Source organism: Mytilus californianus, unplaced genomic scaffold (genome assembly GCF_021869535.1).
Source record: "Mytilus californianus isolate M0D057914Y unplaced genomic scaffold, xbMytCali1.0.p SCAF_5, whole genome shotgun sequence".
NCBI classification, from domain to species: Eukaryota; Metazoa; Mollusca; class Bivalvia; order Mytilida; family Mytilidae; genus Mytilus; species Mytilus californianus.
In genome coordinates this window covers 47,449,109-47,467,502 of record NW_026262701.1, presented here as the reverse complement: position 1 = coordinate 47,467,502, position 18,394 = coordinate 47,449,109, and the positions used below count along the sequence as shown (strand labels likewise).

The 18,394-nt window shown below is 32.6% G+C and overlaps 1 long non-coding RNA gene across 2 annotated transcripts; it reads right to left on the bottom strand.

Moving 5' to 3' along the window:
• Positions 1–326: 326 nt before the first annotated feature.
• Positions 327–17,579, bottom strand: LOC127702372 (uncharacterized). Of its 2 annotated transcripts, XR_007982386.1 has the most exons (4): positions 17,561–17,579; positions 6,056–6,130; positions 1,505–1,645; positions 327–460 (listed from the first exon to the last, which is right to left on the bottom strand). It is a non-coding gene; the product is annotated as an uncharacterized LOC127702372 (long non-coding RNA). The 2 variants fall into 2 exon arrangements; XR_007982385.1 differs by lacking the exon at positions 17,561–17,579 and having other exon boundaries at positions 6,056–6,195.
• Positions 17,580–18,394: the final 815 nt, after the last annotated feature.

Sequence of the window (18,394 nt, the reverse complement as noted above, 5' to 3'; positions counted from 1 at the left end):
GACCAAAATTTTAAAGAATTGAGAATAATTGGGTGTTAAAATATAAGGAAATGGAGAATAACTAGTAAAATAAATAAAGAATAGTTATAAATTACGCAAACACTTAAAGAATACAGAAATGTATACCCTCAATCCAGACCATTTTGTATCGTTTTGCATTAATTCGTTAACAAATTACGCAGTGGACCACCATAGAAGGACACATGGCTAAATCTTTCATAAACATATAAAAAAAAAACTACAAGGCATTGAAATCAAAAATTACGTTATTTTAAAACATTAAGACTGTACTCAGGTGAGTTACCAGGATGCTTTAATTTATTTAAAAAAAATATGAGTGTTTAACCACCGCGGGTACACGTCATTCTCCAACCTTTTGTCGTAACATAACAGACACAATCGCCGTATTCAGGCATTGGTTGTTGATCATCTATACAGGTACCATCTTTGTCTCTGCACTCTGAAAAAAAATGAAGGTGCTCATAACAAACAAAGTCACATAAGAGATTGGAATCAACTATATATATATATATGATAAAGAATATTCTCATGGTGATATGATAGTCTTCGACATCAATGAAGGGATCTCATTATTTTGTTTTTCTCGTTGTATGGTGAATTTAATTACTTAATGTCCGTCCTTTATCGTGAATACTTTGACCTCCTACCGAACCACGTTTAAATCAAATGTGAATTTACAGTAGATATACGCATGTGTTTGTTTAATTTGCAGTTTTTTAGTTTGTTTTGTTTTTGTTAATTTTTTCGTTTATTTATTAATCATTTTTCCTTTTCTTCGCGAGTGGGAGAGTCGATCACGGGGAGGGACTGAATTATTCGGGTTAGATCATTCTTTGTTCTTACTCCTAAAGGTCACGTCCTTAGCCAAGAAGCAGATAATACCATCTAAGTCTTTGGTTGGCACGACAGGGAATCGCATCTACTAAATCATACAACAGAGGCGATTACACTAACGCAGTATCACCTAGTGCGATTTTATTTGGTCATAAAAACACCAACATATTTGATAATGTAGATCTTCAATTTAAATGCTATATTACGTTAGTTTTAAATCAAATAAACTAAAGGATGTTCGCGCATCTTGTTTTATATGACTTTTTGTCAGATATTCGAATCCTCTGGTTTTATCCATGTAATGCCATTACAAATTCCCCCCTCTAACCCCTACTTTTCATTTTATAATTTTATTGCATATAGTTTAAAAAGCCATAATTGAAAATTTCATAAAGTTTTTATTATTGTTTCATAGTTTTTGAAAGAAAAAGTGTTAATGCTAAGTGTATGAAAAATCTAAACAAAATCATTTTTCGCCAAATATTTAATGGTTCATTAATTCGATAGCAAGTATACAGACCCTTCATTTTTTTCTGTTTTTTTTTTAGTTCCGTTATTTGTATACTATGAATTTATAACAGTCTTTTAAAAAGCTTGTTATTTTGAAACAGAGCAGCAAACATCCTTAGTGAGTGTAACATGTACGTACGTATCTTGACTATTTCTGTTCTCCAAGAAAGTTCTTCAACCACACATCTTTTCTTTGTACACCCCTCCATCCACTCCTCTTGATTAACATAACAGCCTCCTTTCACACTTCTACAATGGTTTTCCCCGCATTGTGATGTTACTGATAATAATAAACAATTACAAATAAGAAAATGTTGTATGATCACCAATGAGATAACTCTCCATCAGAGACCTAATGAAGTAGAAGTTAGCAACAATAGGTCACAATACGGCCTTCAACAATGAGCATAACCCATACCGCATAGCAAGCTATAATGGGACCCGAAATGTGTCGCTCCACTAGATCTATGTGCATCTTCAACTATGGCCACTCTCCACATTGTAGACTATATAATTCATGACTTATATCTCTTTTTTATAATGCCTTTCTAATCATTTTAATTGTTTATAGTTTTTCTCTATCTACTTTAATCTTTTTTGTCTAAAATACCAAAAAATGTGTAAATAAATCGTCATTTAAGGGTAATTACTCCTATCAGGAGTCGTCTAACAATTTCGGCTATGTTCACCTAATTGAAGGTATTGTCTTGCTGAATATGTTTACTGTTTACAGTATTTCTTTATCCTTCAAAGTTTACTGAAAAAAATGCAAAAATGTGTAAAATCATCATTAAGGGCAATAGCTCCTTTAAAGAGTCAACTGACAAGTTCGGCCTTCTTCAAATATTGCAGATCGTATCCTGCTGATCATTTTTGAGTTTAAAGTTTTTTTGTTTTTTTTTTATCTATTATAGTTTTCGAGATAAAAGTAAAAAAAAAACCCCAAAAATGGTTAAAAATCGTCATTTCAGGACAAATTTTAAACTCCTAGAAGGAGTCAGCTGACGATTTCGGCCATGCTAACTTGTTTTTTTCATCTTGGCTTGCTGATCATTTTTGCTAGATAAAGTTTATATCTATCTATTAAAGTTACCAAGATAAAAGGCAAAAACGCAAAAAAAAAACCCTATTAAAATCTTCATTAAAGGGCAAAAATCCAATAAGAAATCTACCGTCGATTTCGGCCATGCTGACATATTTATATCTTTTGTCAAGGATTTATATAGTAAGATCCTACTTTAAAAATCCTTGCTCTTGTCTTGATGATCATTTCTGCGATTTAAAGTTTCTCTCTCTCTTTGAAAAATTTTCAAGATAATATGCAAAAATAAAAGAAAATTCGTTATTTAAGGCAATGACTCCTTTAAAAAGTCGTTTGACAGTTCTGATGTAAACGAACCGAAGGAAGATTCTTCATTCTAACCATTTCCGCTACTATCAGATTTTTTTCTGTCTATATGGGTTTTCAAGATAATAGACAATACTTCCGTTTTACCTCTACAATTTGTGCTCTATGTTTTGCCATGTTGGTTGGCGGGCGGGATCATCGAACACAATTTGTAGACTATAGACCCAAACGATAATTGCGACCAAGTTTAGTTGCAATTGGCTCAGTAGACTCGGAAGAAAATAGTTTTGTAAAATCAATGGACAACAGATCCCAAGTGATGATAAAAGCTCACTTGACCCGGTCTTCGGGTCAGGTGAGCTAAAAGGAGACCGATCATGATGTTTTCTCTCATCGAAAATAAACGAAACCTAACCTTTTCAGGCTTCTTTTGGGTAATTATTAGGAAATTCTCATTTTTGTGCTAACAGTTTGTCGTACATGGCATAAATAGGCCGTTTCCGAATCTAAAGGACTATGGGTAATTTTATTGTTCGTATCAAAAAATACGTCACGTCATTGGTTGAATTTCAATTGTTTAGGACTTTTTAACCAATCACGACGCTTTGGTGTACATTTTTGAAAATATAACCTAGAATGCAAGACCTGGCAGGAACCCATCCAATACATGATATTTGCATCAAATTTCTTCCATTTTTCACATTTTTCAGGCAGGTGAAAAACATGATTATAAAACAATTCTTAGTAATGGTCAATCCCTTTCATTATTTTGATAAGATTGATGATTAACTGTTTAAAAATAAGGAGATGTTGTATGTATGTAAATGAGACAACTATCAACCAAAGTTCAAATGAAGTGGATATAGTTATATGAGCAATTATAGGCAACCGTACAATGAGAAAAAACCCATACCGTGTAGACGGCTATCTAAGGCCCAACATGAAAAATATGAAAGAATTCATCCTGACTTGGGAGAGGGAAATATAAAATGTGGCGGGGTTAAACGTGTTTTTGAGCGTTCAACCCTCCAGTTACCTGGGATAGTGGTGTAACAGTCCCATTACAACGATTATTCTTTTTCGTTCTCCTTTTTCGACATACCTTGCTACCATGATGGGACATTGTCACATTTAATTTAAGAAAAGTGAGACTTGAGTTGTGTTTATTTGATATTCGTTAAAAAATAATATATACATTTACTCGTTCAATAAAACTGAAACATCCGGTACTGACTTTATTATTGCCGGTTGAATTTAAGCTCCTATAACAAAAGATGTTAGGAAAAATTTGTCACATTCCTTTTTAAGGATTATATTTTTTTTTAATTCAAGTAAATAACAGGATCTCATTTGCCATGAAACGATCAAACGGTGTTAAATATATAATATAAGCATAAAATTATATGCACCTAGATTAGCATTTGCATTTACTAAATAGGATTTTGACGTAAACAAAACATATCAAGTTATGTCATCCTAACGGAAAGAATATGTTACATTAAATCAACTCGAGAAAACACAAAATAAACATAAATTCTACAAAAAAGATTTCAAGTCAATTTGATGATTCAAACCATTTCTAACTGATTTTTACAGTTTAATTTGATGGTGTGCTGCTACACCAAGGTTGAGCGCTCACAGATATGTTCAGCGCCCCGCCACATTTAAATGCACCTGTCGATTGCTGTCTGTCATATTTGTTTTTCGTTTATTGTTTTGTCGTCAATCAGGCCTTTGTGTTTTTCATTTGAATTGCGTCACATTTTGTCATATCGGCCCTTTTTAGCTGATTTTACGATCCGTACAGTGATCTATAGTTACTTATGCCACGTAATTTCGGCCCTGCTGGATAGTCGTCCCATTGGTAATCATACCCCGTCTCTTTATTTCATATTCAATAAAATATACAAGGATAAAGATATACGAGAATACAGTGCTTTAATTTCATATCTGCACCCTGATGGTGCTGTTATAAAAATCTCTCTTTATGTTCAAGAGGCTGACAGTTCAACTTGGATTAGTGTCCTTAACGTCAGTATGAGCGATATTTTGCTATTTTTGCTATTGTTAAACTACTATATAATGTTGGTATCGAAGAAGCAATTCTATATAATACTTTATCAATGAAGTATAAAAAATAAGAGATTTATGAATTTTAGAAATTGTGTCAAATATAAAATATATATTTAAAAAAAGACGAAATATTTAAAAAAAAAAAAGAAAAAAAGAAGAAATTCTGAGATATCAGTGATGGAATATCTACTAACATATGTATTATACCATTCAATTTCTAGTAAATTGAAGAAGGTATCTGAAGGAAATATTTTGCTGAATTTCAAACCAACAATATTTACATGGATACGATCTTTTTCACTTAATAATTATAAAACGTTAAAATGAAGGGGAAACATAAATCATAGATCTACAAAATGTTCTTCTCAGTTTGAGATACGAGCATTTAAAAAAAAAATCCTACTGGATGATTGACTGATGTTTGCTTAACGTCCAGTGGCAATTATGTCTCTAGTTTTTTGTATAAAATGTTATAGGAGAAATAAATTTGCAATATAGATATAGGACACATTACAATAACTTGAAAATAGTTTGTCAGAGGTGTATTCGAAATATGTGTTTTTAGAATTTGTAAAATATAGGTCTTACTTACTGAGTTCAATTTTCGACTGTTGATACAAATACCAACAAAGCATGAACAAAACATGTAAGAACAATAGATTAACGTGTGATCTATTTATCACGACCTGTTCCTGGAGTTGTAGATGATGAATGCGTTTGATATTGACCATGTAATTGCGTAAAGAGAGGAGGATTTTTCCAGATTGTTCATTTATTTTCATCTGTTCATCTGTTGCTACGCATGCTTATTTTTTTGTACGGATTCATATTTTTTCTGCAACCACCACCCCACCCCCACCCCCCCTTCCCACCAAACTGAAAATTAAATGGTCGTCCCCTTATGAAGCATAATGCATTTTTGTGGAATATACGTATTGCTGTAATCATCTTACTTTAGTGTTTCGAGGGTAATAAACGTTAAATTGATTCAAAACATGCTTCAACAGAGAAAAGCATTTTTATTTGAGGGGAAATGTGTAAGTTGTTAAAAAATATAAGATTTTCTATATTCACAATCCAGTACGTTTTAACAACTTTCTGAGTGTGATCCTAGGAGTGAACAAATAAGGGAAAAGTTCTACCTTATTTCAAAATTCGTTAATTAAGCGTCGATTTTATTTCGGTATTTTACAATTTTGTTTTAACAAATTCAATCACCGAAAATTATCTTTTAAATTTGTCGAGTTTGTTATGTGGTTCAATACATACCGTGACAGACTATCGTTACAGCAATTAAAAGCACCAGTCCAGACGCTGTTTTAGTCGCCATTCTCCAGTCTGTCTCTGCAGAGAAATATCCAGATTAGTGACGACTTTTTATTATATAGTATTATCAACACAATATAGAATGTGCATTAAGTAATGATGCGTTTAACAAATGAAGTAGAAAACAAGAAAATGCTGAAGATTAAAAGGTGTATAAAAATCTCATTCAACACAACATGTGATAGAAAATATAATCCATCATGTCTAATACCTTTATGTTTATGTTGACGTGTAAATTCTGAAATACGAGCGATTATATCAACAAAAACAGTATTACTATAAACTAATATTTTCTAGTAAATGGAATTTTGAGTTAAATTTTTTTTGATGATTAGTGCTTCATTAAAGTGATCTCTTTGTTTGAAGATTTCGGTTAATTATGAAGAACATTTGTGTCATTATCCATCTCTGTAATAGTTATACACCGAGGGATAGGTGTGTCTGGATAAGAAACCCCGTCGGCCGGAGGCCGGAGGGGTTTCTTATCCAGACACGCCGTATCCCGAGGTGTATAACTAACTTACACCCCATTCTAAACCCTATATATATTTGTTAACATTGATTATTAAATGAAAATAAAAATGAAAAAAGCGATAGCATATTTATTGATAATATCAAACCATGATTTATAAGAATTTTTTTTATTACATGAAACCCCACTAGTAACCTTTCTTTGATTATTTTCGTTCAAACTTTGACAAGTGAGTATATTTTACAAATGTCAAAGTTGTTTAACATATTCCCGTTAAATCCATGTGCTAATATGGATCAGCAGGTCAAGGTTGACTGTTTCGTGTATTCGTCTTACAAACAAAAAATACATCATGCTCCTTGTATTCAGTTGTCAATATGGACGGGTATAAGACGGACGACATTTTGTGGCAAGCGTTGGATTTGGTAGAAGAGACTAAAGATGAAGACAATATTATAACCCAAAGTACTTACCTGTATCAGTTTAATAAAGGTAATCATAACTTTATTTTATATCTTTAATACGGTTTTATAGAACAAAAGCCCCTCCCCCCTCTTCTCGGAAAAAAACCCATTCATATTCGGACATACTAAGGGATAGGTGTGTCTGCATTAGAAACCCGACTACCAGACACGCTCAACATACAAAGATACAGATTTAATATTTAGGAACTCCCTTTTTGGTGGCAATCAGGGGCTGATCCAGCCGGGGGTTCCCAACTCAAGAGAAAAATTGCATTGATCTTTTAAAAAAAATTCGGGTCCAACCTGCGGAACTTCCACCCCCTGATCGGCCACTGGGTAACCGAGGGGGAGGGGTCCGGGAGTTAGAATCCCCGTTTTTCAATGCTTTAGAAATTAGAATAGAGACATATGACTGGGATAAAAAAAAAAATACCTTCAAGCAAAGGAGTATTCAAAGGATAATTTAGTATTCAAAACAGATGCTTAATTTTTTTTTCGCTATTGGAATTTCCTAAAATGTGTTTTATTAATATCTTGAAACAATTTGTAGTGAACACTATTAGTAATTTCTTATGTTCATGCTATTTAAAAAAATAATCAATTTCTATTGTTACGAATAACAATGGACTTTGTTTGCGGGATGTAGAAGCAGGAGTTTCCAGAAACCCCGCTCGTCACACCCTGTGGTCAAAATCCATTGTTATTCGTAACAATAGATCTATTCAATTTACACTTGTTTCAGAAATAGAAACTATGAAGTATAACAATAGAACTGGGGTGTAAATGTTAATATTAATTATAGAAAGGTAAATTAAATGTTAATTCCCTATGTATTGGTCTCTTTCACAGGGTCATCGGAATTTGAAAATGAAAATGTTCTTTAGCGGGAACTTTTGTTATTGAAGGCATTTTGGTATGAATTTGCAAATTATATAATTATGTTTTTTTGACAATGTCCAATGGCATCGAAGGACGTCTCTGACCAAAATGAATAAATTTTTATCGGAAAAACAATAAATAATTGCATTTAAAACTTAATTTTGGTTTTGATAAGCATGTTCTTATCATTATTTAGGATAAATACTCAAAAGTTGACAAAAACTTTAAAATTGCCGTGTTGAGCTACTTAGTATCCTCAGTAGTTTACAATGTGGTGATATTGTTTAGGTATAACCAACGATTATGTCAAAACCTTAATGTTCACACCTTTAGATATCACGATACTGTAAATTTGAGTAAAGATTGAAATACTTTGAAATTGGTCCATGTTTGAAAAAAAAATCTAAGGGAAATTGGCAGTGGCGTAAACAAGATCTATGAGGGAAAATTTGGTGTTTACTGGACTACCCCTGACCAATGATACAGAGGATACGGAGGACATAATCAAACAATTCATGAGAAATGAGATGAAAATGGATTCAGTGGTTGAGTTTCATAGGGCACACAGAATTGGAAAGGAATCTTTTGTAAAAGACAGTCAAAATCGAAATTTGTACACTACTAGACCGATAGTTTGTCGTTTCAAAAGTTTCAAAGACAAGGAGCTAGTACGATACGCAGCTTCAGCGTTGAAAGGGACCCGTTTCGGAGTGAATGAACAATATCCAAAAGAAATAAATGACAGGAGAAAGTTACTGTGGCCCTACTTCAAAGAAGCCAAAAGTCAAAAACGGAAAGTTCACCTAAAAAAAAGATCGGTTATTTATTGACGGGGCTGAATTCATCCCACCCGACAGAAACGACGAGGCAAAAATGGAGACAAATGAAAGACAATAATATATTGGACGAGGGGCACGCCCGAAAACTACCACCTATGGTCCAAATAACCAAACATTACACCCCAGTTCTATTGTTATACTTCATAGTTTCTATTTCTGAAACAAGTGTAAATTGAATAGATCTATTGTTACGAATAACAATGGATTTTGACCACAGGGTGTGACGAGCGGGGTTTCTGGAAACCCCTGCTTCTACATCCCGCAAACAAAGTCCATTGTTATTCGTAACAATAGAAATTGATTATTCTTTAAATAGCATGAACATAAGAAATTACTAATAGTGTTCACTACAAATTGTTTCATGATATTAAAAAAACACATTTTAGGAAATTCCAATAAGCATCTATATGGAATACAAAAATAATACTTTAAATACTCTTTTGCTTGAAGGTATTTTTTTTTATCCCAGTCATATGTCTCTATTCTAAAGTATTGATCTTTTAAAACAACGGGGATTCTAACTCCCGGACCCACAGCCCCCCCCCCCCCCCCCCCCCCCCCCCCCCCCCCCGGGTTAAGCCAGTGGCTGATCCGGGGTTGGGGGTTCCGCGGGTTGGACCCGACTTTTATTTAAATGATCAATGCATTTGAATGGTTGGACTTCCCTTTTTCTCTTAGAGTCAAGTTGAGAACCCCCGGGATCAGCCCCCGATTGCCCCCAAAAAGGGAGTTCCTCTATATTAAATATTGTATGTTGAGCGTGTCTGGTAGTCGGGTTTTTAATGCAGACACACCTATCCCTTAGTATGTTCGAATATGAATGTTTGTTTGTTCTCGAGAAGGGGGGGGGGGGCTTTTGTTTTTGATAAAATCGTAAGATATAAAATACAGTTATGATTACCTTTATTAAACTGATACAGGTAAGTACTTTGGATTATAATATTGCCTTTATCTTTAGTCTCTTCTACCAAATCAAACGCTTGCCACAAAATGTCGTCCGTCTTATACCCGTCCATATTGACAACTGTATACCAGGAGCATGATGTATTTTTTGTTTGTAATAAGACAGTCAACCTTGACCTGTTGATCCATATTACTACATGGATTTAACGGGAATATGCAAAACAACTTTGACATTTGTAAAATATACTCACTTGTCAAAGTTTGAACGAAGATAACCAAAGAAAGGTTACTAGTGGGGTTTCATGTAATAAAAAAAATAATCTTAAAATCAGGGTTTGGTATTGTCAATAAATATGATATCAATTTTTTTTTCATTTAATAATCAATGTTAACAAATATAGGGTTTAGAATGGGGTGTAAGTTAGTTATACACCTCGGGATACGGCGTGTCTGGATAAGAAACCCCTCCGGCCTCCGGCCGACGGGGTTTCTTATCCAGACACACCTATCCCTCGGTGTATAACTATTACAGAAACACTGGTCGAGACCCCCGTAAATTGCAAACCCAAAGTTAAAGAGGTCAAGGAGGATTAAAGGACAGCTATTGTCAACCGAAGTACTCGAGTGGAACAGATTTTCACCGTAGTAAAAGTGTTAATACTATTCACACTGACTTTACTTATAAAGAAAACAATAAATTACAATTATTGATACTAAATGTATGTGGTTTAAAATCCAAACTTGTATATCCAGAATTTAGAAATTTATTACAAGACCATGATATTGTTTGTTTCTCAGAGACCAAATTAGATGACTTATAATTAGATGATATATCTTTGGAAAACTTCACTTTTTATTGTAAAAATAGAAAAAAAATCTCAAATTATAGATCAGGTGGTTTAGCTTTTGGCCATAAAAGTGTTCTTAAAAATTATATCACTCCGATAGATACAAATTGTCCTTTTGTCTTTTGGTTTAAAATTTGTAAGAAATTAGTACAGCTACCACAAGATCAAATATGTGGTGTGATCTATATTCCACCTATTAATACATTATATACAGCAGATGATACTATATCTGAGATAGAGATAGAATTGCAAAATATGTATAAAGATTCACAATATGTCTGCTTATTTGGCGATTTTAATAGCCGAACTGGTACCTTAGCTGATTATTATGATAAGGATGATTTTGATGATACATTTGTGAATGAATTGATTGATTTTAATGAGTTCTCTGAAATAGGCATTTTAGACGACCTTGGTATACCGAGGAAAAGAAACTCTGAAGATCAAACAGTAAATACATATGGCAGAAAACTTATTAGTTTTTGTAAAAATAATAACATATTTATATTGAACGGTCGATTTTTATCTGACAAAGTTGGTAAGCCAACAAGTCGTAACTCAAGCGTAGTTGACTACGTATTGGGCTCTGCAAATATGTTTCACAAAATTGTTGATTTTGAAATTATGCAATTTAGCAATTTATATTCGGATATTCATACGCCAATCTTTTTACAACTAGATTGCAATGTAAAATCGGACATGCTAAAAGTAAATACATGTATTAGAAATAATGACAAATACATAGGTAAATGGAAACATGAAAAGAGTACTGATTTTACAAGTAACATAAACAGAGATGAGGTTAATGAATTATTGTCACATATCTTAGAAATACATGATGATATTAGTAAAGTGGATCAAAGTAGTGTAAATGAAATTGTTACCAATGTTACTAAGATTTTGCTTGATTCAGCAGAAAAAACTTTTGGTGTATTTACGAAAGATTGTAGTAATTCAAAAGAAGATTATAACAATAAAGAATGGTTTAATCACGATTGTAAAAATAGTAGAAAAGATTATAGAAAGTCATTAAGATTGTATAAACATTATGGGTCTAATATTTTCAAAGTTAGACTACGAAATAGTGAAAAAATATATAAAAAAACTATGGATGATAGCATTCGTCTCTTTAATCATGATTTGAAGAAGAAAATGAAAGAATTACGTAAGAAAAATCCACGTGATTTTTGGAAAATTTTCAATAAGTTTAAACGTACAGTGAATAATGACATTGATATCAAACAGTTTTATGATTTTTTTTTAAAGAATTGAATAAAGATAATCTTAATAAAGCGAATATTGAACTAGATAACAATTTTGATACTGATAGATCAAATTATTTCTTGAATAAAACAATAACAAGAGACGAGGTTATCAAAGGTATACAAAGTGTTAAAAATAATAAGTCACCTGGTGACGACTTAATAATAAATGAATATATTTTATCATCTTCTGAATTGATGTTAGATATATATGTATATATGTTCAATTTAATTTTCGATACAGGTTTCTTACCTGAAATATGGCTTTTAGGAAATGTTATTCCAGTGTTTAAAAACAAAGGTAGTAAAAGGGGACCGAAAAACTATCGGCCAATAACGGTACTATCCAGTTTAGGTAAAATATTTACTTCCATTTTAAGCAATAGACTTTGTAATTATTTAGATGAGTTTTTAATTTTACAAGAAAATCAAGCAGGTTTAAGACCAAGATACAGCACAAATGATCATATTTTTGCTCTTTATGCCTTTTTTGAACTCTTGAAATTAAAGAGGAATAAGTTTTATTGTGCGTTTATTGATTTTCAGAGAGCTTTTGATTCTATTCAAAGAAATCTCCTTTATTTAAACTTTTGAACAATAATATTAACGGAAAGTTTTTCCGAGTTATACAAAATATGTATAAAGATATAAAATCCCGTGTTGTCTTCAATAATGAGAAATCTGACTTCTTCCCTTGTGAAATTGGTGTACGACAAGGTGAAAATTTATCTCCTGCTTTGTTTTCTGTATATCTGAATGATTTACAAGCATTTTTAGAAGAGTTAGATACAAAAGGTTTACAGTCAATAAGTGCAGACCTAGAAAATGAGCTAGATGTGTATCTGAAGATTTTCTTATTGTTATATGCTGATGACACTGTTTTATTAGCGGATAGTAACACTGAATTACAAAATATGTTAAACAAATTTGCCATATATTGTAACAAATGGCAACTTAAGGTAAATGTTGATAAAACAAAAGTTCTTGTTTTTGCTAATGGTAGAATTCCACAAAATTTGAATTTCTCTATTAATGATACTGAAATTGAGATTGTTAAAAATTATAAATATTTAGGAATATTTTTTTCAAAAAGTGGTTCATTTTTACAAACTAGAAAATATTTAAGAGACCAAGGAATAAAGGCTATGTATTCTAACTTGAAGAAGAGTAGAATTAATAATTTATCTATTGAATGTCAACTAGATCTCTTTGATAAGGCTGTTGTACCTATTTTGTTATATGGGTCAGAGATTTGGGGTTTTGAAAACTTTGACTTATTAGAGCGGGTGCACCTAAAATTTGGCAAACTCATTTTACATTTAAAGCAATCAACCCCAGACTGTATAGTTTATGCTGAACTAGGCAGATTCCCAATACTTCTTTATGCAAAAGTTCGTATGATAAATTTTTGGGGCAGAATTATAAACGGTAAAGAGTGTAAAATTTCTCATGTTCTTTATAAATTATTACTTATAAATTTAAATAACTATGATTTTGAAAGTAAATGGTTGATTTATATAAAAAATGTTTTAGATAATTGTGGAATGTCTAATATTTGGAATATGCAGTTTGCTGACAAATGGGTATCAAAAAGTGTGGAACAAAAACTTAAAGATCAGTTCACACAATTATGTTTGTCACATATAGATAGGTTACCTAAATGCCTATGTTATAGAATTTTTAAGACTAATTCGAAATTTGAGAATTATCTCAACATATTGCCTAATAATTTATTATTTGTATACTGCAAATTTAGATGTGGAAGTCACCGGTTACCAATTGAGACGGGAAGATGGCGAGGCTTGTCACGAAACGACAGACTTTGTCATCTCTGCGATTCAAGTGGTATTGGTGACGAATATCGTTACATCATGACTTGTAAATCTTTGGATGTAGAGAGAAAGAAATTTTTACCTGAATATTGCTGTAAAAATCCAAATACATACAAATTTAATGGTTTATTTAATTCAGACAATACTATCATTTTAGAAAAATTATGAATGTTTATAAAAATAATACAGGTGAAAGTCAGTCCTCCAAGTTAAGTTACGTTTGTTCACACATGTGCATGCTTATATATACATATATGTAATTGTAGATATATATTTTCTCTGTAACTATGACATGTAGTTTTGTGAGAATAAAGTTCATTCATTCATTCATGTTCAGGAAGGCGTGGAGGGCGTGTGCCCCTCTTTGATTGGAAAATATATAATGATCATTTTTAGCATAAAATCGTTTAAAATTTCTTTTGACTCGATACGCTCGGCATTACTTCTTCCGTTTTATAAAATTACGCCCCTTTCAAAAATCCTGGATCCGCCCTTGATTGGCCCTACCTCGTTTCCTCTAAAGGTCTTGATGATGCTAAGTGATTGCCTTTATGTAGTTGTAACAATTTTTATGATAATACTTTGTCATGTTTTCTTATAAGAGTATTTTATTCTTTTACGATCTATCAAATATCATCGTTTGCGCAAAATTATAGTTGAATGAAAACAAACGTTTTAGAAAAAATAGCATGAGCCATTTGGCCAAATCTAAACTAACCATACATTTGCAAAGACGAATATGTAATTATATATTTCTATATTAACAATGCAATTTGAAATAAAGCAGTTCGACGTGGTGCGGAATACTATGAAAGGGGATGTTTGTTTTCGTCAATGAGACTGTTACCCATCGGCGCAATTAATCAAAAGACACCTAGAAGTCAACATACAATCATCAACAACAGATAGGGGTCTATAAAAGTTAGCAGTTAATAAACGAAAACTATGGAAGACGGATGCGGTCATTATTGCGTTTTCGCTTTTGCGTAATGGCTTTTCCGCTTTCGCGATTTCGCCTTTGAAAATACCAAGGCGACAACGCGAAAATGAGGAAACGCGATATTGGCGGCACCCGGAATCCATAAGAAATTCTCAAAGACCTGCAATCAACACAACATGTCTAGATAACAAAAACACATTACGATGTGACATAAGACAACCACTAACCGTGATGTTTTATTTACAAATTAATATTCAGTATGTTATAAGTTGTATGTATTATGTACATGGGCTTATGTGCGTTATGCGGAATAATTTTGAATATTAGCGTAATGAATTTGTTATAGCTTTTTAATAATGTGTTTTAAGAATCAATTTGATTCGGTTTGGCAGTCCGTATATAATTTGAATGCACGGGTTTAAAGGTACCGAGGATTGAGTAGTGAGCTAGGAGCCAACGTTTACTATTTAAAAGTTTTATTTTTCATATAACTATTGTATTTTGTTTGTCTTACTGTTGAAAGTTAAAAAAAAAAGTTCTATATATATTTTGTTGAATAATTTGTTGCAGTTCTCTGTGATTCTGCAATGTTCGTGTTATTGCTATAAGATGTGTCTCAAGTTAATCTTACTTTAAGGTGTGATGCACTATTGCTGTGAGGTGTATCTTATTATCGTGCAAGGTATGTCTGAATCTTGCTGTAAGGTTTGTCTTAACCATGCTGTCTTTATGACTATAACTGTGAAGTATGTCTGAATATTTCTTTAAGGTGTGTCTTAAATCTGTTTGTAAGGTGTCTTATTCTTGCTGTTAGGTGTGTCTTATAATTGCTGTAGTTTGTGTTTAACTAATTTTGTAAGGTATGATTTCTGTAAGGTATGTCTGAATCTTGTTGTAATGTGTGTCTTTATCATGCAGTAATATGTCTTTCTCTTGCTGCAAGGTATGTCTTGATATTGTTGAAAAGTATGTCTGAATCTGTCTGTAAAGTGTGTCTCAATCATGTTGTAAGGTGTGTCTTACTATTGCTGTAATGAATACATAATTCTTTCTGTAAGATGTGTCTTAATCTTGCTAAAAGGTATCTCAAGTTTGCTGTAATTTGTGTCTTAATCTTGCTGAAAGGTATCTCAAGTTTGCTGTAATTTGTGTCTTAATCATGCTGAAAGGTATCTCAAGTTTGCTGTAATTTGTGTCTTAATCTTGCTGGAAAGTGTTTCTTAATCTTGCTGTACGATGTCTTACTATTGCATTAAGATGAGTTGTACTATTACTGTGATATGTGGCTTACTATTGCTGTAAGTTGTGTCTTGATAATGTTGTAAGCTGTGTCTTACCTTTGTTGTTAGGTGTATCTTAATCTTGTTGTGGAGTGTGTCTTACTATGTCTAAATTTATCTGTAAGGTGTCTAAATCTTGCTGTAAGATGTCTTAATCCTGCTGTTAAGTCTTACTATTGTCTTTTAAAATAATGTTAAATAGTGTGACTTAATATTGCTGTAAGGTGTGTCTTAATGTTACTGTAAGGCGTGTCTTACTATTGCTGTAATGTGTGTCTTAAAAGGGTTAGAATGCGTGTTTTAATGTTGCTGTAAGCTGTGTCCTACTATTGCTGTAATGTATGACTAACTATTACTATAAGATGTGTCTGTAAATTACTGTACGATGTGTCTTAATATTGCTGTAAGGTGTGTTTTATCTGTTCGATTACATACAATCTCAGTATCTTTCCTCTTGCAATACCAGTAGTATAAAAACATTTGACTTCTCTGCTCTTTACATAAGTATTCTCCATTCTAAACTTATAAATATATTGTAGGAATTAGTAACATTTTGTTTCATTAAAAGGAATTCTAAACGTAGATACACATATCTTATGTGAGGAAACTTTTTAAGGATAAATCATACTGTGTAAAAACACGCAACATTCTCTGAAACTGATTCATTTTCTTGTCGACTTGTTCCCTTGTTCTTATGGGGTAGACTTGGTACTATAATAGTTTCTTAGGAAAAATGAAAAGAAGATATTCTAGTATTATCTTTTAACATCACGTTCCGCTATGTAAAGATGACCTCTCCCTTAACAATTCAATGTTTGGGACTATGTTTATCTCGCCTGTTCCCTAGAAAGAACTTGAAAAACAGGATACCACATGCAGATACAGTTAAATCTACCTCATATCTTGACTTACATCTAGAAATTGAAAATGAGGGTCGGTTGAGAACAAAATTTTCCGACAAAAAAAGACGATTTCAGTCTACAAAATGTGAACAAATTTTTATTTTGCAGAAACATTCCATCAGCGCCTGCATATGGGGTAAATATTTCCCAGTTGATACGATATTCCAGAGCTTCCATATCCTATCATGATTAATTTCCTTGATAGAGGGTTGTTGCTTACACAGAAGCTGTTGCACCAAGGGTTCTTAGTGGGAAAGTTGAAGTCATTCCTTTAATAGTTTTACAGACGCCATCATGAGTTGGTTGACCATTATGGAATGTGTCAACATATCCAATTATCGTAAAAGACAATTTTGTCCTCTTTTACCTGATAGAGATCTCACCGAATTTGCACGGGTGCCACCAGTGAAGCATGATATGTTATATTAAGTGTCAACATATCCAATTGTCGTTACCACAATATTGTTCTCTTTTCCCTGATACAGACATCACTGAATGATCACCAAACGGGTGCCACCAGTGAAGCATGATATGTTAACCCTACTGATGTACATGCGATCACCTTAGTTCTATGTGGGGTTTGTGTTGCTCAAAGTTTTCTATGTCGTGTTTTATGGACATGTTTGTCTTTTCTTCTTCTTTCGATGTGAGCCGTGGCGTCGTCAGATTCTCTTTGACGTACGAGTTTTAAATGTCCCCTTAGTATCTTAGTATTTTCCGCCTCTTTTTTATAAATCAAATTTGTATTTTGAATGATATATATAGACTTGTTTACAGCAACCAAAAACCAATATTTAAAATAAATAATTATAATTACTAAAAATTACCTTTGGTTACGTGCCTTCCAATTTGTGTAGTTTACAAAGAGAATTGTATGTAGAAAACACAAAACAAAACTCCCAACTTTAATATATATACCGTATAGTAACAACACCACATTAATATATCAAACTTGATATATGTATTGTTGCATATATTTCAATAATTAAAATTTGTTTACACAAATTCAAATGATTAATCTTACTTTTGATGAGATTTCTTTTTACTTTGCACTTCACTTTGTCTTGACACAAGAATGCACAAATTAGTCGGTATAGTCTAGATAAAGGCACATGGATAACCAATCAATCAATAAAACACAAACGCATGGTATGGATGGAATAATGTTTGTAACAATGTAATGTTTGCTGGTACAAGTGTATTTTTACATTTTCCGAAGGATTGCAACGTAAAGGGTCAACAGGTGTATTGAAATATGGAATGCCTCGCGAAGAGCGATTGCCAATCTCAATGCACGTTAAGGAAACCTTGCAACAATTCTTTAATTGGTCCATATGTGCATGAACTTTTGCAAGGCATAATATATACCCATATCCTACATATACTCGTTTTCCAGTTGCAGTCGAAATTCCAACTCTTCGTGCGGGTCGATCTATAGATCCAACCTATTGTATTTCTAGTTAACGTGTTCTCGTTCTGAATATGAATGAAATATTTGCCACAAGACGTTACACACACAACAATATTTCAATTGTTATATTTTCCGATAAACGTTCAACTTGATTTATAGCATAACAGCCGAACTGAAAGGATTAAAAAACAAAGAGAAAAATTCAAACTTGATATGTGTTTTGTGGAAATAAACATTGTGTATAAGTTTC